At 36.4% G+C, this 13,795-nt stretch overlaps 1 protein-coding gene across 5 annotated transcripts in view; it reads right to left on the reverse strand.

The window, feature by feature from the left end:
• Positions 1-9,382, reverse strand: part of MAPK10 (mitogen-activated protein kinase 10) — a 331,553-nt gene extending 322,171 nt beyond the window's left edge. For 4 of the 5 annotated variants that reach the window (XM_045820360.1, XM_045820356.1, XM_045820358.1 and 1 more), the window contains exons 1-2: positions 8,963-9,382; positions 3,671-3,785 (exon numbers count right to left, since the gene is read on the reverse strand). The gene's annotated coding sequence lies outside the window, so the exon portion shown is untranslated. Of the gene's footprint in view, positions 1-3,670; positions 3,786-7,522; positions 7,636-8,962 lie in introns of all 5 variants that reach the window. The other variant, XM_045820357.1, reaches the window with a different exon arrangement.
• Between the last annotated feature and the right edge of the window lie 4,413 nt (positions 9,383-13,795).

A 13,795-nucleotide genomic window follows, 5' to 3' on the forward strand; every position in this document is an offset into this window, starting at 1 on the left:
TCTCTCCCCCCCTTCCCTCTCTAAAAATAAATAAATAAAATCTTTAAAAAAAAGGAGAGTGATTATGAAAGTTTCTTTAAAAAAAAAGAAAAAGAAAAATTAAAAACTAAAACTGTTACTCTAAAAAATATCCTTCCTCTTTACCCACAGTACTGAGTCCATTTGTTTTGTATTTATGTCCTACTGCTGATTCTCAGTTTATACACTTATTCTTTTTTAAAATATATTTTATTGATTGTGCTATTACAGTTGTCCCATTTTCTTCCTCTTTATTCCCCTCTGCCCTACACACCCCCTCCCACAATCATTCCACCCCTTTATGTCATGTCCATGGGTCATACATATAAGTTCTTTGGCTTCTACATTTCCTATACTGTTCTTAACCTCCCCCTGTCTATCTTCTACCTACCACTTATGCTACTTGTTCTCTGTACCTTTTTTCCCTCTCTCCCTGTCCCACTCCCCTGCTGATAACCCTCCATGTGATCTCCATTTCTGTGATTCTGTTCCTGTTCTAATCAAGTTGCTCACAGAAATGGTTGAGTATGGTTGCAAAACAGAGGAAAAAGTAAAGGCTATGCCAAGTGAAATAATGGAAAATGTACAGGGAACCAACAGTGACGGGAAGGAAACTGGGACTCAAATCAATGGTGAGGACCAGAAGGAAGAAATAAACATTCATCCAGAACAGAATGAAGAAACAAGAATTCAGAAAAATGATGAGAGGTTTAGGAACCTCCAGGACATCTTTAAATGTTCCAACATCCAAATCATAGGGGAAGGAGAAGAGGAAGAGCAAGAAATTGAAAACATTATTTGTTCAAAACTTATTGGAACAAATAATGAAGAACTTCCCCAGTCTGGCAAAGGAAATAGACTTCCAGGAAGTCCAGGAAGCTCAGAAAGTCCCCAAGAATTTGGCCCCAAGGATGAATACACTAAGGCACATCAAAATTACATTAGCTAAGATTAAAGATAAGGAGAGAATCTTAAAAGCAGCAAGAGAAAAGGAGGCAGTTACCTGCAAAGGAGTTCCCATAAGACTGTCGGCTGATTTTTCAAAAGAAATCTTGTAGGCAAGAAGGGACTGGAAGGAAGTATTCCACATCATGAAAGACAAGGGCCTACATTCAAGATAACTCTATACAGCACAGCTTTCATTTAGAATGGAAGGGCAGATAAAGTGCTTCTCAGATAAGGTCAAGTTAATGGAGTTCATCATCACCAAGTCATTATTATATGAAATGTTAAAGGGACTTATCTAAGAAAAAGAAGATTGAAAATGAACAGTAAAATGACAAAAAAAAACTGGCAGTTATTAACAATTGAAACTAAAACAAAAACAAAAACTAAGCAAACAAGTAGAACAGAACAGAACCACAGAAATGGAGATCACATGGAGGGTTATCAGCAGGCGAGTGGGACAGGGAGAGAGGGAAAAAACGTGCAGAGAACAAGTAGCATAAGTGGTAGGTAGAAGATAGACAGGGGGAGGTTAAGAAAAGTATAGGAAATGTAGAAGCCAAAGAACTTATATATGTATGACCCATGGACAAGAACTAAAGTAGAGGAATTATTGTGGGAGGGGGTGTAGAAAACAGAGAGGAAAAAGGGGAGAAAAAATGGGACAACTGCAATAGTATAATCAATAAAATATATTAAAATATAAAAAATAAATAATGCAGAGTTGTAGAATGTTTCACAAGACAATGTGATTAAGAATATATGTTATATGTTACAATATGGAAAATCTACAAAGAAAAGGAAACAAGTATGGCAAAAGGCAGAGTAGTGGTTAATGGTTACCTCTAGTGATAGAGGAAAAGCATGTGATCTTAAAAGAACACACAAAGTCTTACTGGGAGTCTATTAATAGGAATGATGGTTGTATGACATTTGCTTTATAATTATTCCTTAAACTGTATTTTTCATTTTTCAATGTGTGTGACCTTTCATAATTAAAAAATTAATGTCATCATGTCAATTACCTTCTTACAATCTTTCAGAAGTTCTTAATTTTGGAATGAAATCCAAACTCTTTAGCTTCTTATAAGAAATCTTTTATCATATATGCCCTGCATCCCTCTTCCTCTTCACCACCCCCATTTATGTCCCAGCAGAGTAAATGACACCTAGTGCCCCCCCAAAACAATCATGCTTTCTCAAGCCTATGGGCCTTTGAAAAATGCCCCCAGTGCTCCCCTTCCTCTGTCTAACTTCTTAATGTCCTTAACATTCAGCCAAAATGTCACTCCCTCCAGTAAGCCTTCCTTGACAAATTTCCATCTGTATTAAACTCTCTTCTACTGCACCCTATGTCTGCCCATTAACAGCAGAGTGTAAGTACCATACTGCTTAGAGCACATCTCTCCCTTTCAGTGGCATATTTTATTGTGCCACACCTTTAGACTGAAAGTTACATTAAGGCAGGTACAGCCTCTGTCACCTAGCCCAAGAGCTAAGGATGATATCTACATCACAGATTCTCAATAAATGCATGCACAATGAATAAATGTAAAAGATGAGACAATATAATATGTTTTCTACATCACTGGGAATAATACATAACTCAAATATTAAGTTCAGCCAAACAATTTTAGACTGAAAATGGTTTATTGTTGGCAATTTAATACATGTTGATTAATCACAGAATAGTGACTATTATACCTCCTTTCTCAATATAACGGTAAGCAGACTATAATGAAAATCATGATGTGAGACAAGTATAAGGTTAATTTCATCAGTCTTCTGCAGTTATAAGTTATGCATTAGCTCTCAGGGCAGCCTACCTACCCAGAGTCGTACAAGCCACTAAGCAATGAAAGAGAGCTATTGATCACTAGCTGAAAACAGCTTCTTTTGGAGTCTTACAAGTACCACTGTCCTCCTTTTATTTCTCAAAGATGTAATTTGACAGATAACTGGTTCATCTCTGCTGGAATCTATTGCTTATTGACTTTGGTAACCGTGAAACATCAAGTATGTGATTAAAAAATATATTTTGCCTATGTATGCTGGTATTTTTATAGTACTTTAAAAAATTATTCCAACTAGCAGGGCAACTGGATCTATTTTTAAGATTGTTTTTATCAAGCAAAAAGATTTGTAGGCTAAAATGTACATAAACTGAGTTTTATCAAACTGGGATATGATTTCTCTTTCCTTATTTCTAAAAATCTATATGTTTATATATACACACATATATATGAATGTACATATATGTGTATATGTATAGGAATATGTATATATGTGAAAGCAATTGGGCATTACAATTTAGCTCAGAACCAACTCTTTACTAGAGGGGATGAACTGGTAAACATAGAATTATATCACAAATAATAAAACCACTGAATAATACTGTTACCCAACTGTTACTCAACCTCAAGAAATTGTTCATTGCAGCCATCTTACATAGGCTGTTGTGGGTGATAGCATCACACTGTTATGCGATACACTCATGCACCTCAAGATCTCATGCTGCTATCTGGGGTATTAATAGCACACACCAACAGTTGAACATTCTGTCTTACTGATTTTCACTTCTTTAGCGACACTATTTAGAGAAGTATTTCTTCAGATCACATGCAACAAATCATGTGCAATATATTTTTTAAATTGTCCCTATAGATCACATTTCCTGCTAAGAGACATTTTCAAATTCACAACTCACCACTGCTTGTGTGGGTTCTCATCTATAGGAAATGGATCTAATTCAACAGCTTCTTGCATGAGTTGCCATAATGAAGATCTGAGATGATCCTGCCATTGATGTTTCTCATACTAGCCTAAAATCAAAGCAAAAACACAGGCAGGGTTGATTTTAACACACTTAACTGGAAATTTCACCTGCATTGAGAAAACCAAATGACTGAGAAGTTAAATGGTGCTGGGTGATGTGGGGTGGGGGACAAGGAGGAAGAAAACATCTTGCAGTAGTTCTCTCTGTACAGTTACCACAAGCACAAGAACTTTGGTTTACCAACACCAGAATAGCTGATGTTTTAAAATCTGAACAGGAGCCCAATTAGTATTACTATTTTGGGTGATATGATATTTGGTTTTGTGACATGGACTTGAGTTTTCTGATACAAGCCATCCTACTAAGCGTCAACTGGGACAGCTCCACTGTTACATGTTAGCATATTCTACTTTTCATGTAAGATTTCATTGGAACTGTGGGTTACTTAGTTGCTGGTAAAAGGACAGAGAGAAGTTTGAAAATCACTTACGTGAAATAAAATAAAACTAAAGTTGGTCTGAAGCAGACAAGGGACCTATATGTAGTTCTTCCATAATCTGATCGTAAGCAAAAGTAGATTTGTAACTTCAATCTCTTACTGTTACTTTTCGACACTGGATCAGATTCTCCAGGACTGTACCGGTCTCCTTTGTTCTACCCATCATCAAACATAAGTTTTGCTTTCTAGTGTGTAAAGTATGGTCACCACACCCAAAACAAATTTCCACTCTGCACCAAGTAAGAGTCCCTTTCTTAGCCAGGGGCTTACAACTGGCTTCTGGGAATTCCTCCCCTGTCCCTTCCTGCCCCCAGGCCATCCCAAAGTGGCCCCAGTGTCGCCCACCGCCAATCAGAGGAGCTAAATTTCTTTCTCCTCTGAATTCCTAATACACTTTTCACCAAATCAGAAACTATATCAGCATATACCATCTTTGTTATTTAGCCTCACCTCTCCAAATGAATATAAGCTCCCAAACGTCAGAAGCTATATTATAGTTTCACAAACTCTGCCACCCATAGCCCTTAACAGAGAACTGTGGGTATGGGAGACATTCATTCAAGGGACATTTATTATGCCCCTGCCATGTGCCAAACAGACAGATTATGATTTAGTAGGTTATACAGGAAACACAGAAATAGGTAATTATTGTGTTGTGTACTAAGGGCTGTGACAGAGGTAGCACAGACACTGAATTAACATTATCAAATAAACAAACTTAGGAGCTTTCCTTCACTATCATCACTTTTAAATCCTATTTTCAACGTATGAGAAGGGGATAATTACTTTAAGAAACATTTTCAGGAAGTACACAAAGCACCCAGGATATCTGAAAACCAGGAGGCAGTTTTACTTCTATAAAGACAAGCCGCTCAAATGAATTTCTAGTACTTTTATGTCACTGCTGGGTTTTTTCCCCTGCTTTCCAACAAACACACAAACACACAGTGTAGCAAAAATCCTTTTTATCACTGTGCAGGCCACCCTCCAAATGCCTAGTCCCCCTATAGGGGAACTTCACTTCACACCTGCACAACACAGCCAGTTTCAGAGCAACTGTGGGCTAGGAATACTTCTAAGGAATCTTCAGTCATTTCTTTTTCTACTCAAAACTCTACTTTCCATTCCCAGGAGCCCATGGGTTTTACATTTCATAGTCACCAGGGATAAGAACAGTAAGGCCACAGTGGCTTGTTAGGAATCCAAAACATCAATTTGACTAAAAAAATGCTTTACCAAAAATAAATATAAAATTGATGTCCACTCGTCAAACCAAAATATCTCTATTTAAAGATTTTTGAGTATCATCTGTGGTATCCAATTAGAGTTTCCACCAAGATTCACAATAAGAAATAAAGCTCTCCTCCATTAAATAAAGGTGGGTAGGGAGGATTAGTACCTAAAACATACAGCAGACAGATTTTTCACTTCCCCCATTTGCCTTGATTTTTTTCATAAGCACACAATGTAGTCAAGCTGAAAAATCTTTATTCAAAACTGTACAACTTTAGCCCTGGCTGATGTGGCTTAGTGGATTAAGCATCAGATTGCAAACTAAAAGGTCGCCAGTTCAATTCCTGGTCAGGGCGCAAGCCTGAGTTTTGGGCCAGGTCCCCAGCTGGGGGCATGTGAGAGGCAACCATTTGATGCTTCTCTCCCTCTCTTTCTCCCTCCCTTCCCTTCTCTCTAATAATAAAATAAATAAATCTAAACAAAACCTTTACAACTTTGTTATGAAAATATGAACAGAGAGGTAAATTTCTAGAAATCCAAGCTCCAATTCTAAATTATATTTTCTCTTTCAAACAATCAATATGCAGCATGATCTTTTATCTGAATCAGCAACCGTGTATCATCTCAGATTTATGTAATGTGATAAATATACCTAATATGCAAAAGAAACAAATGGATTCTGTTCTTTTTTACCAATAACCATCACCCCCAGTAGTTTATAGGCCCAACTACAAGTCCTTGGTCCTCAGAAGTGAGAAGACATCCATGCGTGATAAGAAAGAAGCACTCAGCCCCCAGCAAATACAACATTGTACTCCTCTCTTGTCATTACTGGACACTTTTTGCCTGTTTTTGCATAAGTGTTGCAATATCCAACCAAAAGATTAAAAGAGACTGTAGAGGAAATAGGAGGGGGCAATGGAGAAAAAATTTAAATGTCAGTTTGTTTTCTACTGTTCTAATTGAAAGAATTCTCTCTTGCTTTGAGTCCATTAATCTCATAAGCAACTGAGCAATCATTCAATTTGAACGCACTGATTCCATGCAGTCTTTTAGCTACAAATGTCACCTGAAGCCAGAACTAGAGCAGGAAAGGCAAGCATCTGCTTCCGTGTCTAACAAACAAGAAAACTCCCAATTAGTCTTTGTTTTTTATCATTAGTATTAAAATACTTTTTCACTAAGATTACATCCAAAAATAGATTCATTTACATAAAGCCACAATAAAACTTTTTTTTTAAAAAACCTTTAATTATAAGAGGCTTTACTTTAAACATGGGAAGCTTGTTCACATTACTCAGGTTAGGCAGATTCCTTTTCCTTGTAATTTTCCTATAGAATATACTAACAAGAAACACCCTAAAAATTTCCCTGTAATTTAAAAATTTATATATTTTATAGCATCCACGATCAATTCTCAGTTCATTCTAACCTTGAAAAATATTAACCACAGTCTATGAAACTATTAAAATACATAGCTGCAGACATACCAGACAATGACAGCAAAAACACACTCGTCCCTCTGGGATCTGTGCATAAACACCCCTTCCAGCATGGCAAACACACTCCTCCCAGCACCAGATGCTGCTCTGGGGCAAACAGTCAGGAAGCTGGAGGCAGCTGATTTTTCTACTCTACATATAATTTCTCACTGCCTCATCGTAAAGAACCTTTTTACTGAAACTGTGAAGATTTTATAACACCAGGAGCCTGTCAAATTAAATATACTTTGCAACAACGGGAGGGAGTAATATGCAAATGAGGAAGTATGAAGACTCTTTAATTCCTAAGGTCCTATTACCTTTGTCATCTGATTTTCTTGTTCCATTGTGGGAGTGAGAAAATCCAATTTGCTCTATGTGGTACAATAAGCTAATCCAGGACTCTGTCTATTATAAGAGTGACATCAAGGTAGAGAAGGGAACCAGAGGCAGCAAAACTGCTACATCCATACTAGCCAACCCCAAAATCAAAGGGTTCCAAAGTGGAGTCAAAAGCCTGTGAGCTCATTCATGAGCATCTTTATCTATATTTACAATACATATGCTCACCTAAGGCATTAAATTTACAGAAACCTTCCTGCGAGAAATGGTCATTCCTGCAACCATTTTTAGCACATTGATCAGCATTCTGTGAGATCTCCCAGGGCTCAACACCAAGCAGTCTAGAGATAGAGAGAGAAATCAGACCTTGGGCTGGCAATGCCTGGTGCACTTATACCCATTTTCCTTCCATCTGAGCTGTGGCCTGTCCCACATGACTTAGCCTGCCTGCTTCCGGTTCGTTCGTAAAAGTTATCATCAACAGACCAGCAGTGGACAGGGCTGCTGTGCAGACCCTGACTGGCTCTGCAGCAAAGACGGCCGTGTAAACAACCTTGTGATTGCTTCAGAGCTTCCTGCCTTTGGATAAACCATTCTCGTTCTGTGGCTGAACTGCAATATCCCAGGAAGTTCTGTCTTTAAATGGATGGAAGCAGATACTCAGTCTTTAGATTTAAATGCAGATATGGGGATATGGAATAAATATGTGTGTATATCTATAATTTCCTTGAAATATATCTAATTTTGATTAACTTGAAGACTTTCCAATAAATCACATTTATTTTGCTGCAAGCACATATAAATTCTGATAAATATATTGTCATGCTCATTTCTGATGATGTATCTTTCACTCCCCCCAAAAAAAGGTCTGACATTTCTAGGGAACACAGTCCCAGCACAGAATACCTGGGAACCATGCCATTAAAAAGCTGCCTGCTGTGACTAGATCACTTTCTTAAAGGGACCTCTTACCTCTATGACTGCAGTGCCAATGTTTCCTCTTATCTCTAAGCTGATCCCTGTTCTCTGTTCCTCTCCCCAGCCCAAATTTAACCTAGTATGTCTGCAAGAGTAATGCCATTAGTTTTGCAACTAAAATGTATAAATAGCATTCTCAATTAAAATATGTAAATATGTCCCAAAATATTTAAGTTATACCTCTCAGAAGTAAATATAAATGCATACTGAAGACATGATTTTTAATGTTTTAGGGAACCTATAGCATTTTTTGGATACGGGACTGAGGCCAGCACTTCTAACACGCACAGCTGTTCTCTCTCTCTCTCTCTCTCTCTCTCTCTCTCTCTCTCTCTCTCTCTCTCTCTCTCTCTCTCTTTCTCCCCTTCTGTTTCTTTTTTCCCTTCTGTAGCTCTGCACTGGTCTAAAAATCCCTGGTCACAATAAGAAACCTCCCTCCCACCCTCTGCCAACCCTCACTCCAAACAGAAAGGTTCCAATACTCCCACATCAGGGGGAGAGATGCTCTGTACAGAAGGAAAGGCTGATAGTTTCTTGCATCAGAGGTAGTTCACTTCATTAACCTGCTTTCCACTTCATCTTTACCCCGCTCCCATCCTGGTTCTCCCACCCTACCAGGAGCAATTAATAGACAACACCACACCCTCCAAAAATCAGGTTAGAACCCAGAACGAGCAAAGAGCCACCTACCATTCCGTGCTTCAGAACTACGATCCTCATCCAGCAGTGTTTGCCCCCAAAATCCTCCCTATTTGTTTTCCATTAACCACATCCCAAACTGTTATCAAGAACAGATTCTTTGGAGGTGGGAAAATTGTTCAAAATTAATGATGGACAAGTGGTTTCTGAGAAAACCCAATCTTAAAGTCACTCAAGCCCCTAGGAATTGAGGGGTGAGGAGAAAAAAGGGAAATTGTAAAAATGAAAAAAGAAAAGAAAATGGTAAGCATATAACAAGAAACACCCACCCCCATAAAAATAAAAAGAGAAGGGAAGGTTTTTAAAAAGAAGAAGAAGAAGAAGAGTGGCTTGCTGAATCACCCTCTTTCACTGCCTGGAAACCATTGTGCAGCGTGATGCTGCCTGTACCATTGTGGAACCTACCAGAGGAGACGGACAGAGGGCTTGGGGAATGGGGTTGCTATGGCAACTTAAAGGAGCACACATGACGTCAAAGCCCAGAGAGGTCTAGGGAGGGGTAAGAGGGGGAAAGGAAAAGAGGAAAAAGTCTATGTGCGGCTGCAGCTACTGCGTTTTCAGGTGAAATGAGGACCTGGCAAAATGGAAAGGAATAGGGTTCGTTGGCAGCCACTATCAGTAACTACGACATCCGACAGCCCGTCTGCACAATCCGGAGAAACAATCGGCTCCATGCAGCCCTGGCCCTGTACACAGCCACGCTGAGAAAGAAATGCCCGCAGTGCAAAACACCATTGGAAATACAGTCCATCTCTTCTTTTGCACTAGCTCAGCTTTTTGCAAACAGCGAGCACGAAGAGAGACATATAGTATCTGTAAAAGTCAAAGCAAACAAAGATGCTAACAATCTCAGAGGGGATGTGAGCATTAAGTCCTGCCTGAACCCCACAGAGCATTTGCACAGCACTATTCCTTTCCTGTTTCTCTTGTTTTTAATAAAAGTCCTAAACAAATACCCACTAGATCAAACTCAAAAACTCAAAAACTTATTCTTAGACTGCAATTTGAATGTGGAAGCGAAATATAGATAATTTGAATTAACAAATCAGGGCTGGCTCTTTTTAAAAAATTGCAGGTAATTCTGTGGAGAACTGATACAAATTATATTATTACTATTTGGGGCAAATATCTCATTTTAGTTAAGTAATTTGTCCTGCTTTTGACTGCTGGAATATATTTTTAAGTCTCCATTTAGTTTTAACATCTATAAATAATAGTATTTTTGAATGAGAGCAGTTGCTACTTCCACTACTAAAAAAATTAGCAGTTTCTTTTAACATTTTAAAATATTTATTTACATAAGGAAAGTTTTCAATACATATTTGACCTAACCTGAGAAGTGCTTGGACTTCTCAAATTAATCGAACCAAAATCTTTTTTTCCTTAACCAAGTAGTGCTGAGTTTTATACTATTGTACATTATGTTTTGGAACTATTTTACATACAGAATTAGGAGCATGTTAACAAAAAATACATAACATGCAACAGAGATAAAGCAAGCAGTGATAGTAGACACTAAAACATATCATAAAACTACATGAGACCACATCAAGTTTTGTGGTGGTGGTGGTTGCTGCTATAGCTATTTTATTCAGGAAGCAATCTAGAAAAAGAAAGTCTTGCATGAGTTTGCTGTCTTTTTTAGTCCATTGAACACATTTTTGGATGTTACTTACTCTAACAATCAACAAGAATCAGTTGATCATTAACTTTTGGTTTTGGCAATTGGCCTACTTACAAGATGACTATGTCTTGAACAAAAGTGTATACTAATTAGCCCAATAACTTTATAATGCAATGTAATTGACATTCAGATTTTTAAGTTATTATATTCTAAGTTTGGATATCAAAGGTAAGTTCCCAGTAACTGGATATCAATAAGGAGAACATGAATTTTAAACTCTTACCTCATATTACAAAGATAAAAATTAATTCAAGATAAATTATGCACTGAAACATAAAAGCCAAACATCTATAAAACAACTAGAATAAAATGTATCTTTTAGAAGAAAAAATAGCTTTCTGATCTTGGAGTAGGTAAAGATTTCTTAGAACTCAAAGAACTCATCACCACAGGAAAAAAAAGACTTAATCAAAATTAAAAGCTTCTACTTATCCAAAGTCACCATTAAGAAAATGAATAAACAAGTCACAGACTAAAAGAAAGATATTTAACATAAACATATCTGAAAATACTCTTGATATACACAAATTTTTGTTTATATAAAAATATCCTACAACTCAAAGATAAAAACAATTTTGTTTAATGGGCAAAAGTTTTGAGCAGGCACTTGACAAAAGAAGATTTATAAATGGTCAATGGGTATATAAAAAAATACTCAACATCATTGGTCATCAGAGAAATGCAAATTAGAACTGCAACAAATGTCATTTCACACCCACAAAAATGTTTAAAATTAAAAAGATTAACAACACTAAATTTTGGCTAGGACATGGAGAAACCAGAACTCTCCTACATTAATGACAGGAGTATAAAATAGTAAAACTACTCTGGGAAATGGTTGGCAGTGTTTTTTTAATGATAAACATACACCCACAGGATGACTCAACAATTCTATTCATAGTCAACCAAGAGAATAAAGCCCTATGTCTATAAAAAAAAGTTTTACATAAATGCTTGTGCTAGTTTTATTTATAAATGATACACACTGGAAACAACTCAAAGTATATCAACAGGAGAACAGGTAAATTATGGTATATTCATATAATGGAATACAATTCAGCAACTAAAAAGCAGCAAACATAAATAAATTAAAATGAATACTTTTTTCCATATGTGTTAATTCTTGATGGTACAAGTTATGAAAATGATAGATGTCAACATTGTTCATAGATTTTGGGGTGTATTTTACAATTTAAGAATTTAATTATCAACTTACTCATTTCAGTAATGCTTTGATGATTAAAATGGTCTTCTAAATTGATTATGTATAGTATTCAAAAACTAATTCCTAAAATTAGATCATTAAATACAAGTTAACTTTTTAAAAATCAACACCAAAATAGATCCCATCCCTTACTGGATAAAACCATAATTTTTTACTCAAGACCTTCAAAAACATTATTTGAATGTAAATATTTCTTGCCATTTCTCATTGCAACACAATATGTTTTAGAGCCTCTGCTTCCAAACATTTTTTAATCAAAAAAGAGAACAAAAAAGAACAGATACCTTTTGATATCATTGCATTTAACAGGCACTGTGCTTTTGTGGTTCCACCTATCATATAAACTCCCACAAAAATGTCTCCTTCCTTTCATTTGGTACTTACCATAATGTATTTTGTATTGTTCTTATTTTATGAGCATATTATTTCTTACCTTAAATTTGACTGTGACTTAATTCTATTTATTTCTCACTGTCTTCCCTGAGTGTCTTTTTCCAGCAACCTACCATATCTTCTTATACATGGTAGGTGATCAGTAAACAGTTATTGTTAATTATAATTATCTGTGATCATACAATTCTTTGTACCAGCTATGAAAACTTTTTATCTCAAATATTATTATGGAATGCTAAGTTTTACCCAATTTTAAAGCAGGTAACCTCTGTTAGTAATATTACATATTTCAACTTGAACTACTTCAGACTTTTTTCAAAGTATTTTCAAATAGAACTATATTTAATCTAGAAGTATGACCCAAATTCTATCAATACTATTATCATAAGAGTTTTTGAAACAGGAGTTTTAAGTCAATAAATGAATGTAAGTTCTTCTTTTTTAAAGCACAGAATTGTATTTAGTATCCCTTGTATACAGGTTTATTTATTTAATGTCATGTTTGTAGTTGGTGGTAGGGCTGATGATGTCCAGAAATATTTCTTGAGCAAGCAGATCTCCCTTCCACCATCAATTAAGTCTTTGGGATAGCACATGTCCAAAATGAATGACTGAGACAATGCAACAATATTGATGAATCTCTAAAACATTATGCTAAGTGAAAAAATGATACAAAAGAGAATATTTACCATATAAGTCAATTTACATAAAGTTCTAGAGTAGACAAATCTATTCTATAGTGATGGGAATCAGAATTATGTTTGGGGGAGGCACAAGCTGGGTACTGTACTGAGGACAAGAGGAAACTTTCTGGAGTGATGGAAATATGCTACATCTTGATAGAGGGGTGAGTTGTTGCATAAGTGTAATCATTTGCTAAAACTCTTCAAAGTATAACTCTTAAGATCAGCACATTTTACTTTAATTAAATTAAATCACTGTTTATAAAATTTTTTCATCAATTCCCAAGAAAACAAATTTCTGAGTGAGCAGTTAGGAAGAGTTCCCTAACCTGTAAGTCCCCAAATGTGAATCCTAATTCTGCTGACTCAAGCAGGCCCAGGAATAAGAAAGGCCAGACTCGGAGTCACCAGGATATTAAAAGATCTAGAATCCCTGTGTAATGAGGCAGACAACTAACGGATGTTTTAAAACAAGAAATGAGAATTCAGATATTAAAAAAAAAACAGATTGTTCAGAGACTCCTGTAGAGAATCAGATTCCTAGGTTCTACTCTAGAGTCTATCAGTCAGCGTCAGGATCCAAGTCTCTTGAGGACAAGAAGGCACTGAGGAATTGGCTTTCCAACAGTAAATGAATGTCAAGGGACTCAGGAATAGAGGAACCTAGAGGAATCAATTCAGTGAAATTATAGTGTCAAATTAGAATTCAATTTCTGAATCCAAGCCTCAAGTGCATTCATTGAGGGGGTTTGTGAAAGTGGAGTAGCAGTAGAATGAACTAAAGACTGCATTCTAAGGTCTCTTATTGAAACTTGTCCCAGACTAGGATGTCTAACTCA

This window comes from Phyllostomus hastatus, unplaced genomic scaffold, assembly GCF_019186645.2.
Source record: "Phyllostomus hastatus isolate PE091 unplaced genomic scaffold, TTU_PhHast_1.1 phas_scaffold_39, whole genome shotgun sequence".
Lineage (NCBI taxonomy): Eukaryota > Metazoa > Chordata > Mammalia > Chiroptera > Phyllostomidae > Phyllostomus > Phyllostomus hastatus.